The sequence below is a fragment of the Equus quagga genome, chromosome 1, assembly GCF_021613505.1.
Source record: "Equus quagga isolate Etosha38 chromosome 1, UCLA_HA_Equagga_1.0, whole genome shotgun sequence".
In the NCBI taxonomy this organism is placed as follows: Eukaryota; Metazoa; Chordata; class Mammalia; order Perissodactyla; family Equidae; genus Equus; species Equus quagga.
Genome location: NC_060267.1, coordinates 40,396,204 through 40,410,587, shown reverse-complemented (window position 1 = coordinate 40,410,587; position 14,384 = coordinate 40,396,204). Strand labels below are relative to the sequence as shown.

General features: G+C 34.8%; 1 protein-coding gene across 1 annotated transcript in view; it reads left to right on the top strand.

The window, feature by feature from the left end:
• The first annotated feature begins 2,136 nt into the window (after nt 1–2,136).
• PIK3C2G (phosphatidylinositol-4-phosphate 3-kinase catalytic subunit type 2 gamma) overlaps nt 2,137–14,384 on the top strand; it is a 363,044-nt gene continuing 350,796 nt past the window's right edge. The window contains exon 1 of the mRNA XM_046638270.1: nt 2,137–2,165. The gene's annotated coding sequence lies outside the window, so the exon portion shown is untranslated. The remainder of the gene's footprint in view (nt 2,166–14,384) is intronic.

The following is a 14,384-nucleotide window of genomic DNA, read 5'->3' as shown; positions in this document are numbered from 1 at the left end:
GAAATAAACCCATGCACATATGGTCAATTAATTTACAACAAAGGAGACAAGAATATACAGTGGAGAAAAGACAGTCTTTTCAATAAATGGAGTTGGGAAAACTGGATAGCCCCATGCAAAAGTCTAAACTAGACCTCTATCTTACACCATACACAAAAATCAACTCAAAATGGATAAAAGACTTGAACATAAGACCTGAAACCATAAAATTCCTAGGAGGAAAAGTAGGGAAAAAACTTCCTAACATCAGTCTTGCCAATGATTGTTTGCATTTAACACCCAAGCCAAAGGCAACTAAAGCAAAAATAAACAAGTAGGACTATGTCAAATTAAAAAGCTTCTTCCTAGCAAAGGAAACCATTGACAAAATGAAAAGGCAATGTACACAATGGGAAAAAATATTTGCAAATTATATACCTGATAAGGGGTTAATATCTAAAATATGTAAACAACTCATACAATACAATAGCAAAATAACAACCCAATTAAAAAATGGGCAGAGGATCTGAATAAAGATTTTTCTAAACAGAGACAAAGAACCAACAGGTACATGAAAGGTTCTCAACATCACTAATCATCCTAAGGTAATGAAAATCAAAACCAGAATGAGATGTCACCTCACATCTGTTAGAATGGCTCTTATCAAAAAGCCAAGAAATAGCAAGTGTTTGCGAGGATGTGGAGAAAAGAGGGCCCTTGTGCACTGTTGGTGGGAATGTACCTTGATGCAGCCACTATGGAAAACAGTGTGGAGTTTCCTCAGAAAACTAAAAACAGAACTACCATATCATCCACTTCTGGGTGAATCCAAGGAAAATGAAAACAGGACCTCAAAGAGAAATCTGCACTCCCATTTCGTAGCCAAGAAATGGAAACAATCTAAGAGTCCATCAATGAATGAAAGGATAAAGAAGATGTGGTGTACACAATGAAATATTATTCAGCCACGAGAAAAAAATGGCATCCTGCCTTTTTCAACAACATGAATGGAACTTGAGGGCATTATGCTAAATGAAATAAGTCAGAAAGAGAAAGACAAAAGCAATATGATCTCACTTATATGTAGAATCTGAAAAAGCTGATCTCATAGAAAGAGTAGAGTGGTAGCTCCTGGGGCTGAGATGTGGGGGAAAGAAAGGGATGTTGGTCAAAGAGCATAAACTTCCAGTTATAATATTAATAAGTTCTAGGGATCCAAAGTACAGCATAGTGATTATGGTTAATAATTCTGTATTATATACTTGAAAGTTGCTAAGAGAGTAGATCTTAAATATTCTCATTATAAAAAATAAGTAGTAACTAGATGACATGATGCAGGTGTTAACTAATGCTATGGTGGTGATCATTTGGCAATATATGTGTACTTAATCAACACGTTGTACACCTTAAGCTTGCGCAATGCTGCATGTCAATTATATCTAAATAAGCTGGAAAAAATAAATATAGAGAAAAAATTTATTTATACACGTATTTTAAATGTTTCTCTGTTTTAGTTTCCAATATGGTAAATCCCAATAGAGATAACCGATATGAACAAAAGCTGTTCAGTGGTTTTTATCTGTAAGAGGATAAAAGATTCTTGAGACCAAAAAGTTTTGAGAATTACTCCATTAGCCTTCACTCCATTCTCTAAGAGACAAATCAATCTAGTGATCTCCTTATAGAGAAGTATATTACAAAGCTACAAGAGATGCCTTTAATTCCAACTCCACTAAACTATCAATGGAACTTTCAGTTTTTATATGAGTGACAGGAAAAGAGAGTAAGAATCTCAAATAATAATAAAGTTCTAAGAGAAGTTTATGAAAGTCCTTTTATAGCCTTGATGCCCTTGTCCATGCCATGGGAGTTAGTGAAAGAGCGAGGATTAAACAACTAGATTATTAATGGTAGCCATTTAGTTGTATAAATTAAATGTGTCAATAGTAAGAGTTAACAGAAGAGAGTGGAGAAAATGATTTTGATAGTTGTCATGCCAGTCACTCAAGGTGCTCAAATAAAGCATGGGAACATGTGATTTTGTTTGTAGCAACTGATAAGATAAAACCAAGGGGGAGCAAAACTCCTTTCACAGTGTTGCAGTGAATCATTACACATGAAATGAGCTTCTGAGCTCACCCTGTTTGCATTTCTCACGGTGAGAGAAATGAAGAAGAAAATATAGGGTAAGTAATACAAATGTACAGTATGTTGCAAAATACTCTCTGTCTTTGTATAATTATAGAAATGCCTGAATAATTGTAAGAATTATTAATTCACAAGCAGAGTTAGAATCCCCATAAGCAAAGTTTTCTTCAATGTACGTTTTTTTAAATTTCTGGGATAGTCTTTATGGATAATAATTACTGAGAGAATAGAGTAAAGCAAGAATACTTTATATAATCATTTAACTGTTGAGGATCTTGGTCTGAAACTGTTCTTTTAGATACGGGACTGTAAAACTTAGAAAGGTTAAATGATAGGGTCAAGGTCAGGGTTTGACTTCCATCTAGTCCAAAAAAGAATTTGAATTTAAAGAAAGAAAGAGGTAAAATAGAAAGTAAAAACCCAGATAACTGTAGACATTTTAGTCACAAGTAGCGTGTTCAGTTGAAAAATAATTAGTAAGAATGAGTGCTGAGCCCTCAAGGAACCAGCGGAAGATAATGAAGTCCCTCCTACAGAGCCAACACTTCAGATTTTTTCATCTTCTAGTTTATGAAACTTTCATTTTAAACGCGTATAGCCATTTCCTATGGTTCTTGCATTTTCACATAGAATTTCAAATTCAGAAACTCTAACATAACACTGGCCCTTACGCTGAATCTGTCATTTTGATAATATTTAAAGTACGCTCATAAACTCATTAATGTGTTGAACATTCTGAGTATGTTAGTGCTAGATCTTACTATAAATAAAAGAAATATCAAGAAAATTATAAGTGAATCCCTGCCTTCAAGAGCTTATGTTCAGTAGGAGAGAACAAAGTGGCAACTATAGTTCAAGGTCCAGTGTGATAATCACTGTGAGACACAGAGGCTCTATTACAAGCGTTCAGGATAAAAATAGTGATAGAAGAATATTAGCTGTCAAAGTGATCTTGGTAAATTAAACATATAGAATCAAGCAAAATAACTTTATTTGCTAAAGAAAATATTTGGAAGAAAAATATTTTTTCCCAAATTCCATAGTATATAACAAAATAGAAAACTGCCAATCAATAGAAATAAGAAGATAATCAGAAGTTAGTAACAGAACCCAAAAAGAAAACAAAAGAAGCCTAAGATAATTCCAGTTTAATCAGCTCTGGTCAAACGCTTATTAGAAAGAGACATTACAGATTCTAATACATTAGGTAGTATAACAAACTGGAATTCTGGAGGTTCTTGGTGGATTGCTAAAAGGGTATCATAAAATAGAAAATTTGGTAGGCATGAACTTTACATTACTTTAGCGGAATTCTGAGCTTACGTTATACCTGATTTCTGGATCACTGAGAACTACCTTAATCTAGGAGACTCGTGTATCAGATCATTTTCTCTGATATCTTACATTATCTTTCTACAAGTGATTTTAAAGTCATCTGGTTAACACTTCAAATCAGGAAAGTCCTGGGATTCCCAGTCATTATTTGATGAGGTACGTCTTTAACACTGCTATAATGCTATCAGTTGCTTGCAGCTGTGGAGAATAAGGAAAAGACAGTCCTGTCCTAGGACATTTACCTCTGTAACAATAAACATTAATTTAAAACACAATTCAGAAACAATGTATGACAATATGGAATTAAATACAAAATATGTAGCACAGATAATATATAATATTGATGGTGTCTGGGCAGGAAGAAAGCACAGTATCTTTTTATTTTAATTTAACAAGGTAGATTATTATAAAATATTCCTTTGGAAGCCAAAGATCTGGATAGGATTTCCAGATTTATAGTTTTTCCGTGTGTCCTCAGGCAAATCCTATATTCCTTCTGGCTCTCAGTTCTTCAACTATAAAGGGGATGTACTTCATTTGCTCAGCCTTATTAACAGAATGTTTGTGAGGATCAAATGATAAAAGGTGAACTGAACAGTATTATAAGAGATTAAATGAGCATCTGCATTTTAAAATATTTGATTGGAAAGGTACTGTGATCCAAAAATTTAGGAAAACGCTTACAGAAAAAGTAAAAAGCATATCTATAATATATAGTTCAGTGGCAGTACTTCTTACTCAACAAACACAGTGCTTTATTCTTTAAGTTTTATTACCTCTTACTTCCAATGAATTCCCATCTTAACTCAAAGTTAACATCTGCATTTTACATTTTTTTGAAGTCAGTGTAATATAATTAAACACTGAAAAGAAAACTACTTCTGGTGAAAGATTTACTTACATTTCAATATTATATCATAAAATTGTTAGGCTTCGTCTGAATACTTTTCCAGCATTCTGCTACATGACTGATATATAAAACAGAGTCCAATTTAGCAATTTACCATTAACAATATGACTGTCACGCAGATTGAAATTCTCTAATGGTCAAAACTAGGACATTCTCTCCCCACAGGCTGACTTTTATAGAAACTCAAATTGTAATCAAAATTGTTTGCTTGGCAGACTCTGAAGCAGAAAAAGAGGAATATTATAATTTGAATATTTAATGGCAATCTACTAAGATGGTGAGAATCATTTATTTTTATGTTAGAGATCATCTATCCCAGAATTTCCCAAGTCATATCACAATGAGCTGATGAAGAAAAATGATATTCTGTATAAAACATAATGTGTCCTCAATAAATTCTAGAAATTTGCTTCCTCGCTGAAGGACTTCTCACAGCTTTTAACGTGCCAATGTTCATTCTTGATGTCTCAGAGGGAAATCTCATAAGCCCTGTTTCACAAATAGAATTTTTTTTGGCAGAGAAGGAAGGCTGAACATCTGATATCTCCCAGAACTAGAGATCCAGGAAACCCAGATGTAGACTATGGAATTATAATACTCAAAAGTCTCCAGTTTCTTCTCCCAAGATGTGTGCACATCTCTTTTGTGGCATGCTCAACTCCTATTTGAGAGAAGGAGCCAAGAGAATCAGAATCAAGGAGATCCAAATTAGTGAGAATTGGTGGGAAGCAGAAATTAACTTCCTAGGTTGTAAACTATGGAAGTGGTACCTGAGAGCTACCAAGCGCACCTAAGAATGGAGCAGACACAGAGGAAAGGATGAGTGAGACAGGAAGAAAGAAAGATCAAGTCCTGATGATAGTATTGAATTCTTAGATCAGGCAGTGTCTGAAATCAACTGTACCCCTTAAGTTTTGAAGTATATAAACATGTAAATTCTCTCTCTCTTTCCTCCCTCTGCTCCTAAACCAACTTGCAATTAAAATAAGCTGTACTGATCACCATGGGCAATATTTGGATAGGTTCCCTCAACTCTGATTCCATGGCTGCTTTTTCTGTTTCTATTTCTGACCGATCATCCTTAAGATCAACATCTTCGTTACATATTAAGGTCATATACTACATATAAATACAATACTGTGGGGCATGTCTTGCTCTTGTCGTGCTCTTTGAGGTGATTTATTTTATCTCGGCTCTGACCCATTATGTATTGGTTTTAAATTTATTTCTCAAGGGAATTTTGTTTTATTTGCAAGTTCCCCTTAATTGTTTTCTTCTGGACTACTTGCAGACAATAATCAATTCAATGAAATGGTTCCAACCACTTCCTTTTATGTAAATCTCTCTGATCTGATGAGGTGCTTTTGTTATTAGGACTCCAGCACCGATTCTCTGTAACCTAAGCACACAAAACAGTCTCTGGCACCTAATAGGCTTGAAGCTTGTTGGATTTCTTCCTAGATAACGTAATCAATCTGCTATTTTCTCTTGTTATGGTTTTGCTTTCTTTGAACTACACATGGGCTCAACAATTTGGTCTGCCTCTCTCTCTCCCACTCCCCCCCAGGAAAAGATCTTCCTAAAGGGACTGATTTTTTAAAAAACTAAACATGACAAAATTGTTAATGACAGGTGGAGTACTATGTTTTTTGAGCTTTTGCTGGCATTTCCTGTTAAATGAGAAGAATTCCTTTCAAAGAATGAATATAATGGTGGAGTTTAACTAAGATAGTTTGAGACTCTCAGCCCTATTTGCCAAATAAAATTATATCAATAAAGCAACTATCTTCCCACTTTTCCCTTAAAATTAATATTACTCTTGCTCATCTTTGTCTCCCACTTGCACTACAAGCATTTTCCTTTTCATCCTTGTTTTAGTTCTAGTAAGCTTCCTCTCATAAAGGAGCTCTATTCTAGTAATAATAACTGTTTGGAAAAAAGTATTGAATATAATATTTCCTGGATTAGTGAGAGATGGAACCAAGATCAGGTAGTGATATCTGCCATGGGCAGGAATAGTTGCCCATGTACAATAAATTTTCTCCTTCCAAATTTAGCCAAATGTTTGCATGATACCATTAAGATTATCTGGCTAGACTATATATCTATAGTCTTCAAGTGACCAGGATTAGAAGATAAAACAGGAATTAGAAATTGTAAAATCTTCAGCTGATTTTTGCTAAAAAATTGAAACCTCAGAAACACCAATAGTTCTTTTAAAAACCTTTTAATACTATCAGAGTGAAAATATTGTTTTCTTGGCTATGGCATGCCCTGGACTTAAATCTGAATTCTAGTTAATTACAAGTTTGACTAACTTGATGAAGTTAGAATCAGTCATAAAAAAAGACTGATTGTCTTATGTCTTATGGCAAACAAAATGTATATTCATTAATTAGCTTTAGAATGTATTATTAACTGGAACTGCTAAGGCTTCACTTGTCTTTAATCGTGTTAACAACAGTGTTAAATATTTCTATATACTATTGCTAGATGTAAAAATGCCACATATCAGGGAAGCATACAACTTTTTAATTTAGTTTTAACAAGGGGGAAAAAGTAAAATTGACAGAATTTTATTCCTAATATAGCAGTCAAGAAATCTTTCACTTATTCCGCATTTGCACAAATCAGTGTCTTCTTTAACTCTAATCTCCAAGGGAGTGGGGAGAGGAATGTGATATTTACTTGAAAGGAATATATATTTCTCACGAGGCATGATTTTTCTCAGTATCAAGTCACAATTCTATCACAATCCCAACGAGCTGCTTCTTGACGTTTAGAGAAGCATTTCATTTCCAGAAGGTGGCGCTCTAGAATAGTTGGAAATCCAGGTTGCTTCCATCTGAAACAAAGCAGAGGTGCATTCATTAACGTTCAAGTTAACTGAAATTCTGGAAACACAGAGTGAGTATTCAAACCAAATAAATGTCCTGCTGCCCTTTCTTTGATAGCATTTAAAACTAAATATTTTTCTATGTCCATACCCTAACATTGCCTGGGAAAACTAGCAACACAACAGTTTAGATTTGCATCCTTAAAACAAAATAGACAAAAATATAACAAGACATTTTAGAAAAGTAGGCCAGTTTTATACAAGAGTATACCGACTTCTGTTATGACTTTCAATAAAGGTCATTTATAAATATATTTGAATAATATTTGATGCTACGCAACTGTATTGTATGCAAAATATAAGCAAAATCAGATAATTAATTATGGAAGTTTTGTTAAAAATATATCTGAGATTATAAAAACCTTGACCTGCATGTGGAGAAGCTGCCAAAAGAGTAGAAAATTAGAAGAGACATAAAAAGAGTTTCTTCAGGGAAGAAAGGAGAATTCCGTTAATTCTTGAATTTTCTAAATAGAGTTCTAAGAAATCTTTGCCTAGTGAAAATGTATGTGGCATTATAGAGATAATAAAGTTTGACTACAGTAAATGGATCCATTTCCTATGGAGAGACAGTTTGGGAACATTTATGATCTTGCCGGAGCCTGTGACTATTTCCAGTACATTAATCTTTTTCTATCAGCAATAAGAATTTATTCAATGGACAAAGGAAAACTATATTTAGAAACTCAAAGGTCATTTAAACTGTCAACTAATAGTTTTCTGAAAGAATCAAAAGTTTTACTTATAAGCATTGCTATTCTGAGAGTTATCTGTCATTTGAGTATTGTTGTTTAGCAGTTGTTACATTACACAAACCACAAATGCATCTCTAATATTACTGTAAGTATGTGACAGTTTTACAAGCTGACTAGAAAGCATATTTGAGATGCATCATGTAAAATATATTCAGTGGAGCACTTGTATCATGGTGCCTCATCTTACTTTTGCGGAATTAACTCTAAGGTGCTCCATAGTTTAAAACAGCTGTTGAGATCAAGAGTAAAATCCCCTTCTAACCTATTTGAATATTCATGTTGTTATATTGAATCTGTTTTTCTTGAGATATGTAACAAAAATGTTTGGATTATTCAAAATTAATAATCTTTTGGTCATGGTTAAACTACAACTTCTCTGTAGTTTCAATTTCAATGCATTATAGAAATATACACACCACACCCATTTGTAAGGATTTGAAAGTATATTTGCAAATTAAACCAGTAATTTATCTTAAAGGAAGAAGACTGGGTGTGCCAAAATTACTTGTGACACTTTGCCTGTATTAATATCTCTACTAATAGTCCGTCTCTGAACGTAACAAACTTTACTCAATTATATGAAAATATGTAAATTACACTTATTTTTCTTTAAATTTGTTTTAAATTAGACCTGTTCCCAGAAAATTGAATATACGGAACATTGAGTTAAAAAACTATGAAATACAACTCTTTCAAATATTAACATTTGGAATTAAGTCGACCAAATATTCAGACTCAAATCAGTCTTTCCAGTTCTCAGGCAAATACACATTACTACAATTCTCTAAGCAAGTACAGCTGCTCATGTACCAGCTACAACTGAATCTGTAAAATTAATACAGTGCAAATTCGTGACTCTCAATTTTGATCAAAAATTGAAGTGAGGAGGGAACTTTATATTTTAATTAAACTCGACATAATTATATACTGTATGCATACAATTTTAAGACAAAATATAACATCTTAAATAAATTTTATACCTGCTATGGACTACACAGACTCCTTTGCCAATAGGGTAACTTTGCTGAAAAAGCTTGAGAAAAATTGATGAATGCACATTATCCTCCAAGTTATCTTCTTTCTCAGAATTGCAGTCTCTTTCTTTACTTAAGTCAATCTTACTTACAATGTGTACGTTTATGAAAAGTTACAAGATTAATTATATTGAAGACAAGATTTTAATTACTCGGAAGTTATATCACTTGTGGAGAGGGCTATGTCTTTCAAAGTTTATTTTATTTGATTCTAAAACAACCATAGAAGATTAATATGGAATGTATTCTTCTTTTTTTGTTTTTAAAGATTGGCACCTGAGCTAACAACTGTTGCCAAACTTTTCTTTTTAATTGCTTTTTCTCCCCAAATCCCCCCAGCACATAGTTGTATATTTTGGTTGTGGGTCCTTCTAGTTGTGGCATGTAGGACACCGCCTCAACATGACCTGATGAGTGGTGCCGTGTCTGCGCCCAGGATCCCAACCCGTGAAACCCTGGGCTGCCAAAGCAAGCACGCGAACTTAATCACTTGGCCACGGGGCTGGCCCCCTAGAATGCATTATTCTTACTCTACCTTTAAAGAGAGACTAGTCAACCAAGATGAGATGTCAAAAAAGATATAAAAATTAACCTGATATGGGACTTTAAGTTCTGACCATGATAGAATAATTTTATCAGATTTGCAATTCTCAGGCAATAACCACAAAACTGGACAAAATTGGAAAACAGAGAACTCAGGGTTGTGATCACTGAAAGAAAGGAAATACACAAAATGAGATCTACATTCAGCCTGGCTTTCTGCTAGGGGTCACTTTCCAATTTAAGAATGGAGCCCAAACACAGAACAGCAATCTCCCTGAGTAGAAGAAACAAAGATTGGAGTTCTGGGCTACCAAGGTAGCTGGTATTTGCAGGGAGGTGTATCAGAGAGAAGGAGCGGGACAGAAAACTCCACAAATGTGACTAAGCGTTCTTGCAAGTTTTTGCATAAATTCTAAGCTGTGCGTGCGTCGAGAGAGCCTCTGCAGGCTTGGCATACTGCTACTGAAGAACTGTAAACCCCAGACACCATGGACATGGCAGTGCTAGGATACACTATAGACCTCCCCAGCCAGAAGGGAGAGGCTGTGTTGAACACCCTAAAAACTCAGTTGAAACTCCAGAATTGCCAGGGTATAGAAGTAGGGCTGGTCTATCCCCCTACTGCAACCAAGCCCAGAACGATGAAGCTGAGACATAAGTAAAGTCACTTGCCTGCCAGAGCAAAGTTAAAGACTTTTCACAGTCTTCTGGCATAATCCAGACCCGTAAAGGTGGAACTAGGAAGTCAGGATGGCTAAGTGGGCAAAGGCACTGCGTTCAGGTGGAACTAAGCTATGGTGACAGAATTTAGGACTGTAATTGTGTCTGGAGGAAGGTGGGAATTGTTTCGGAGGCGGCATGATGCAACCTTTCCTGGGATGATACATGCGCCCTATATTTTGTTAGGGCTGTGATTACACAGGTCTATCCATTTTTCATAACTCATCAAACTGTGCACGTAAGATCTACACATTTCATTGTGTGTAAATTGTCTCAAAAAAGAGCTTATATTCAAATAAGAGACTAGAAAAAACAGAAGGGGACATTTTTAAAAGTTGTGCTAAAAATTTTTGTAGGATGGAAGAGGAATTTCCTGCTTTGCTGCATTAATTTTGGCTCCAGAAGGCAACAAAATGAATAGAAGAATAAGTGTCAATAATTGAAAAAAACTTTTTTATGAATGCTTGTAGTTAGTAGAAATAATGTAATCAGCGTATGAAAATACAGAGAGGCCCAGAAGTAGGATCAAGTTATTGACAATAAATTCTTAAAATAAATGTATTGGTGCTTATGATGTTCAAAAAGCAACAGGATGTGAATAAAATACAGACTCTACAGTATAGCAGGAGAGTGAAAATACATATATACCCATCGTAACACCAGGAAGAAAGTAATAAATGCCTCAAAAGTTGTTGCCATAAAGAGCAATGCAATTTCAGAAGAACAAGGGAAGAAATTAAGGAGGGTTTTATCTGGATAACTTAACCCCAGAAGCTGAAAATAAACTCACAAAGGAAAGTAGCCATCCTGATGTCCGTGGCCACTGTACTCTAGTTGTAGCTCAATGATATCCTCGAAGGCCTAAAAATATTCACATATTTCCAAAATGCCCACAATATAATTCCTATTTGATTATCACTATCCCTTATGTTCACATCTAATTATCTATGGTGCCGTAAAATATAACTATTAGTAAATAAAATTAGCCAAAACCAATCTGGCGACTTCAACTAATTTCCTTTCACTTTCAAGAGAACAGTTAGCCAAATTTCATCTTCTGTCTCCACTCCTCAGGCTTCGTATTTCAGCTTTGCTCTCACCACAGCGATCTTATTAGCCATAAGGCAGTGAACGCTTTCTCAGTCTGCTCCAAAGAGACAAACCTGAGCAAGAGAAAAGGGGTATACATATTAAGCTCTTTGGTTTTGCATTTGAGAAACACAAGCAATTTACTTTAATCAAGAAATTAGGGATACAGGGGGAATACATGTTTTGGTTTTGTTTTTATTTTTTCTTAAATGTAGAGGGATTTTCCCACCATGTCTTATTATACTGAGAAAAAAATAGTGTGAATTCCTTTTAAAATCAATCCTCTGTTTCTTTTTGTGTACTCTGTACTCTGAACATTAATTTTGCATACACTTAATGGTAAGATAGCTTTTCAGTTGTGATAGTTTTTCAGTTGTGATAGTTTTTATTTTGTTTTTTCCAGAATGGAAATTAGACCTTGTAAAATCACGTTGCAAGTAGTCCATGTGTAACAATATTTCTCAGCTTTATACCAAACTATGTGAAAAGTTGTAATAGTCTAATAGGAGAATCTGGGTAGAATGTTTATTAGAATTAATTTAATGACTACTGGCATGAATAGTCAATGGATAGATTCTTTATTGTAAATATTCTCTGGAAATAAGTATTTGAGAACAATTAAATTTTTATTCTAAATTCGTAGAATATAAATACTTTGTGCTACTCTTATTTTGAACATGCACCTAGAAATAGTCAGTTTGAATTTGTGATTCCATTTTGGTAAGTAACATAAGTAAAATTTAAGAAAGATAATCGTTTGAATCTATGTATACTGTGGTACTTATAGTAGCTTTAATTTAAACTTTGTAACAAAGATACCCAAAATATAGCAGTGTAAACAAGATAGAATTTTCTCTCTCGTGTTTTCTCTCTCTTCTTTGTATCTAAAGTAATGATAAGAACCAGCAATTCAACTTTACCATCCTCAGTACAAGGTGTCCATTTTTAAGGTGGCTACTCTATTCATCACCATCTGCAAGGAATGTTTGTGTGTGTATGTGTGTGTTGTGTGTTTGAGGAGGGAGGAGCATGCAGGAGGATGCACATGCAATCCTTTTAAGGGCACAGCTGAAGAATCACACATCACTTATTTTCACATTTCATTGAGTAGAACTAGTACCTTGCCCACATCTCATTGAAATGGAGGTGGAAAATGTGGCCATTACTATATGTGGGGGAAAAGGATACTGGGACGCAACCTGTAGCCTGCTGCCAAATATCAGGGGTACACTTCTTCCCACTTACCTGCCCCCTCTACACACACATACACCTAATATTATAAATTCCCATTCAAAACAATAGAAGAGTGCAGTGTTGGAGGTACAGTGGTGAGCACAGCTGCTTTCCAAGAAAATGGAAGAATAGGAAAAGCACAGCTGTCATTTCTCAAAGCAACGATCAAATCCTATTGGATAAGAATTTCAAACAGTCCCTGGCCTGGCAGTGAAATAATTTCCTTAAATAAATCCTGATAATATTGTCTGGGAGGAATTCCTTTGTCTCTTGTCATTTGTGGTTCCTGTTTCTTTCTTTACAATATTTTTCTTTGTCCATTATTTCTATTCCCATAAGGACTGATTTGTTTGTGACTGTCTTGATTCATATGCATTGTTCTGGTGTATAATCAATATTAAATGAACAAGTTCTTTGTCCTAAATATGTGTCCCTTTTACTCTCAAAAGTATTTGATTACCCTATAATTATCTCCCAAGAGAGAATTGGACAAAACTCCCTCGTTGGCGACTGCACATATTTTTTGGGCTATATTTTGCAAGACCAGTTGGGAAGCTTCTGGAGTTCCTTAAAGGTCAAAGCACATTGGCTTTTGCAGATCAATACAATCCCTAAAAAACTTAGTATGCTTTTGGTCTAGCTGCTGACAGTCAGATCCACAGGCAAATAACCATGACCAAAGATCTAATCTAGTCAATGTTTCTATGCTTGCAGACTATCTTCTTATATTTACCGGTCTCTGTGCTCCGCACATTTTTGCTTTCCCTCAATTTGATGGTGTCTACTTTGAAGCTATCTGAAAATATTAGTTTAGGTGGGAAAGCATCACACTTAATCTAACCTTTGAAGCTAGAATGGACCCCAATTAACTGAAAAGTTTTAATATGGGCACTTGAGGACAGCAGAGGCCTATTCGCTGTTAAAGCTGTTTCTTTAATATTGTCTCTTATAACCAGCCCAAGTACACCTTGTCACAGAACTCTGCACAATAAGAAACAATCAACATATATAAACATTCTGTTTTTTCAATGTTCTGAGTTTTTCCAAACAGTTCACAAACATTATATATTCTGTTGGCAAGTAGTCTACCTTTTGAAGAAGTATAAGTGACAAGTTTTAACAAGTGTTTTGTTGTGGTAAAAGGATCACTGGCTTTCCAGCCTGCAATATCTGTGCTCTGGCCAGACACTAGCCAACTACTAGACCAATGCCTCATTTTTTTTTTCATTATGGTAGAGTCCCACTTCTAGTAACCAAATCATATCTTACTTAAGATCAAGATGCTATTAACAAAAGAGTCTAAAATCCAGTATTTTAAACAAGATAGAAATATATGTCTCATAAAAGAATTCAAGGGTAGCTCGTTCACTATTGACAGAGAACTCTACCATTCTCAACACATGACTTCTGTCTCTGGATTCAGGGACGTTGTTCAACCTTTGCTGTCACATAGTGATCAGAAAGAGGGAAAGATGCCAGAGTATTGTTATGCTCTACCCTTTTATGAAAAACCCAGAAGTACCAAATATAACATCTGTTTAAATTCCATTATCTAGAACTCGGACACGTGGTCATAACTCTCAACTAGTAGGCTGAGAAAGGCAGTCTTTAATTGGATAGATGTTTGACCAGATGAAACTCTATTATGGAAAGAGGTTAATAACAGATATTGGGCAACAACTCACAGTCTGACATGCTGCTGTGTTATGCAGAAACAAATCTAAATATTTAAAGCAGGAAAG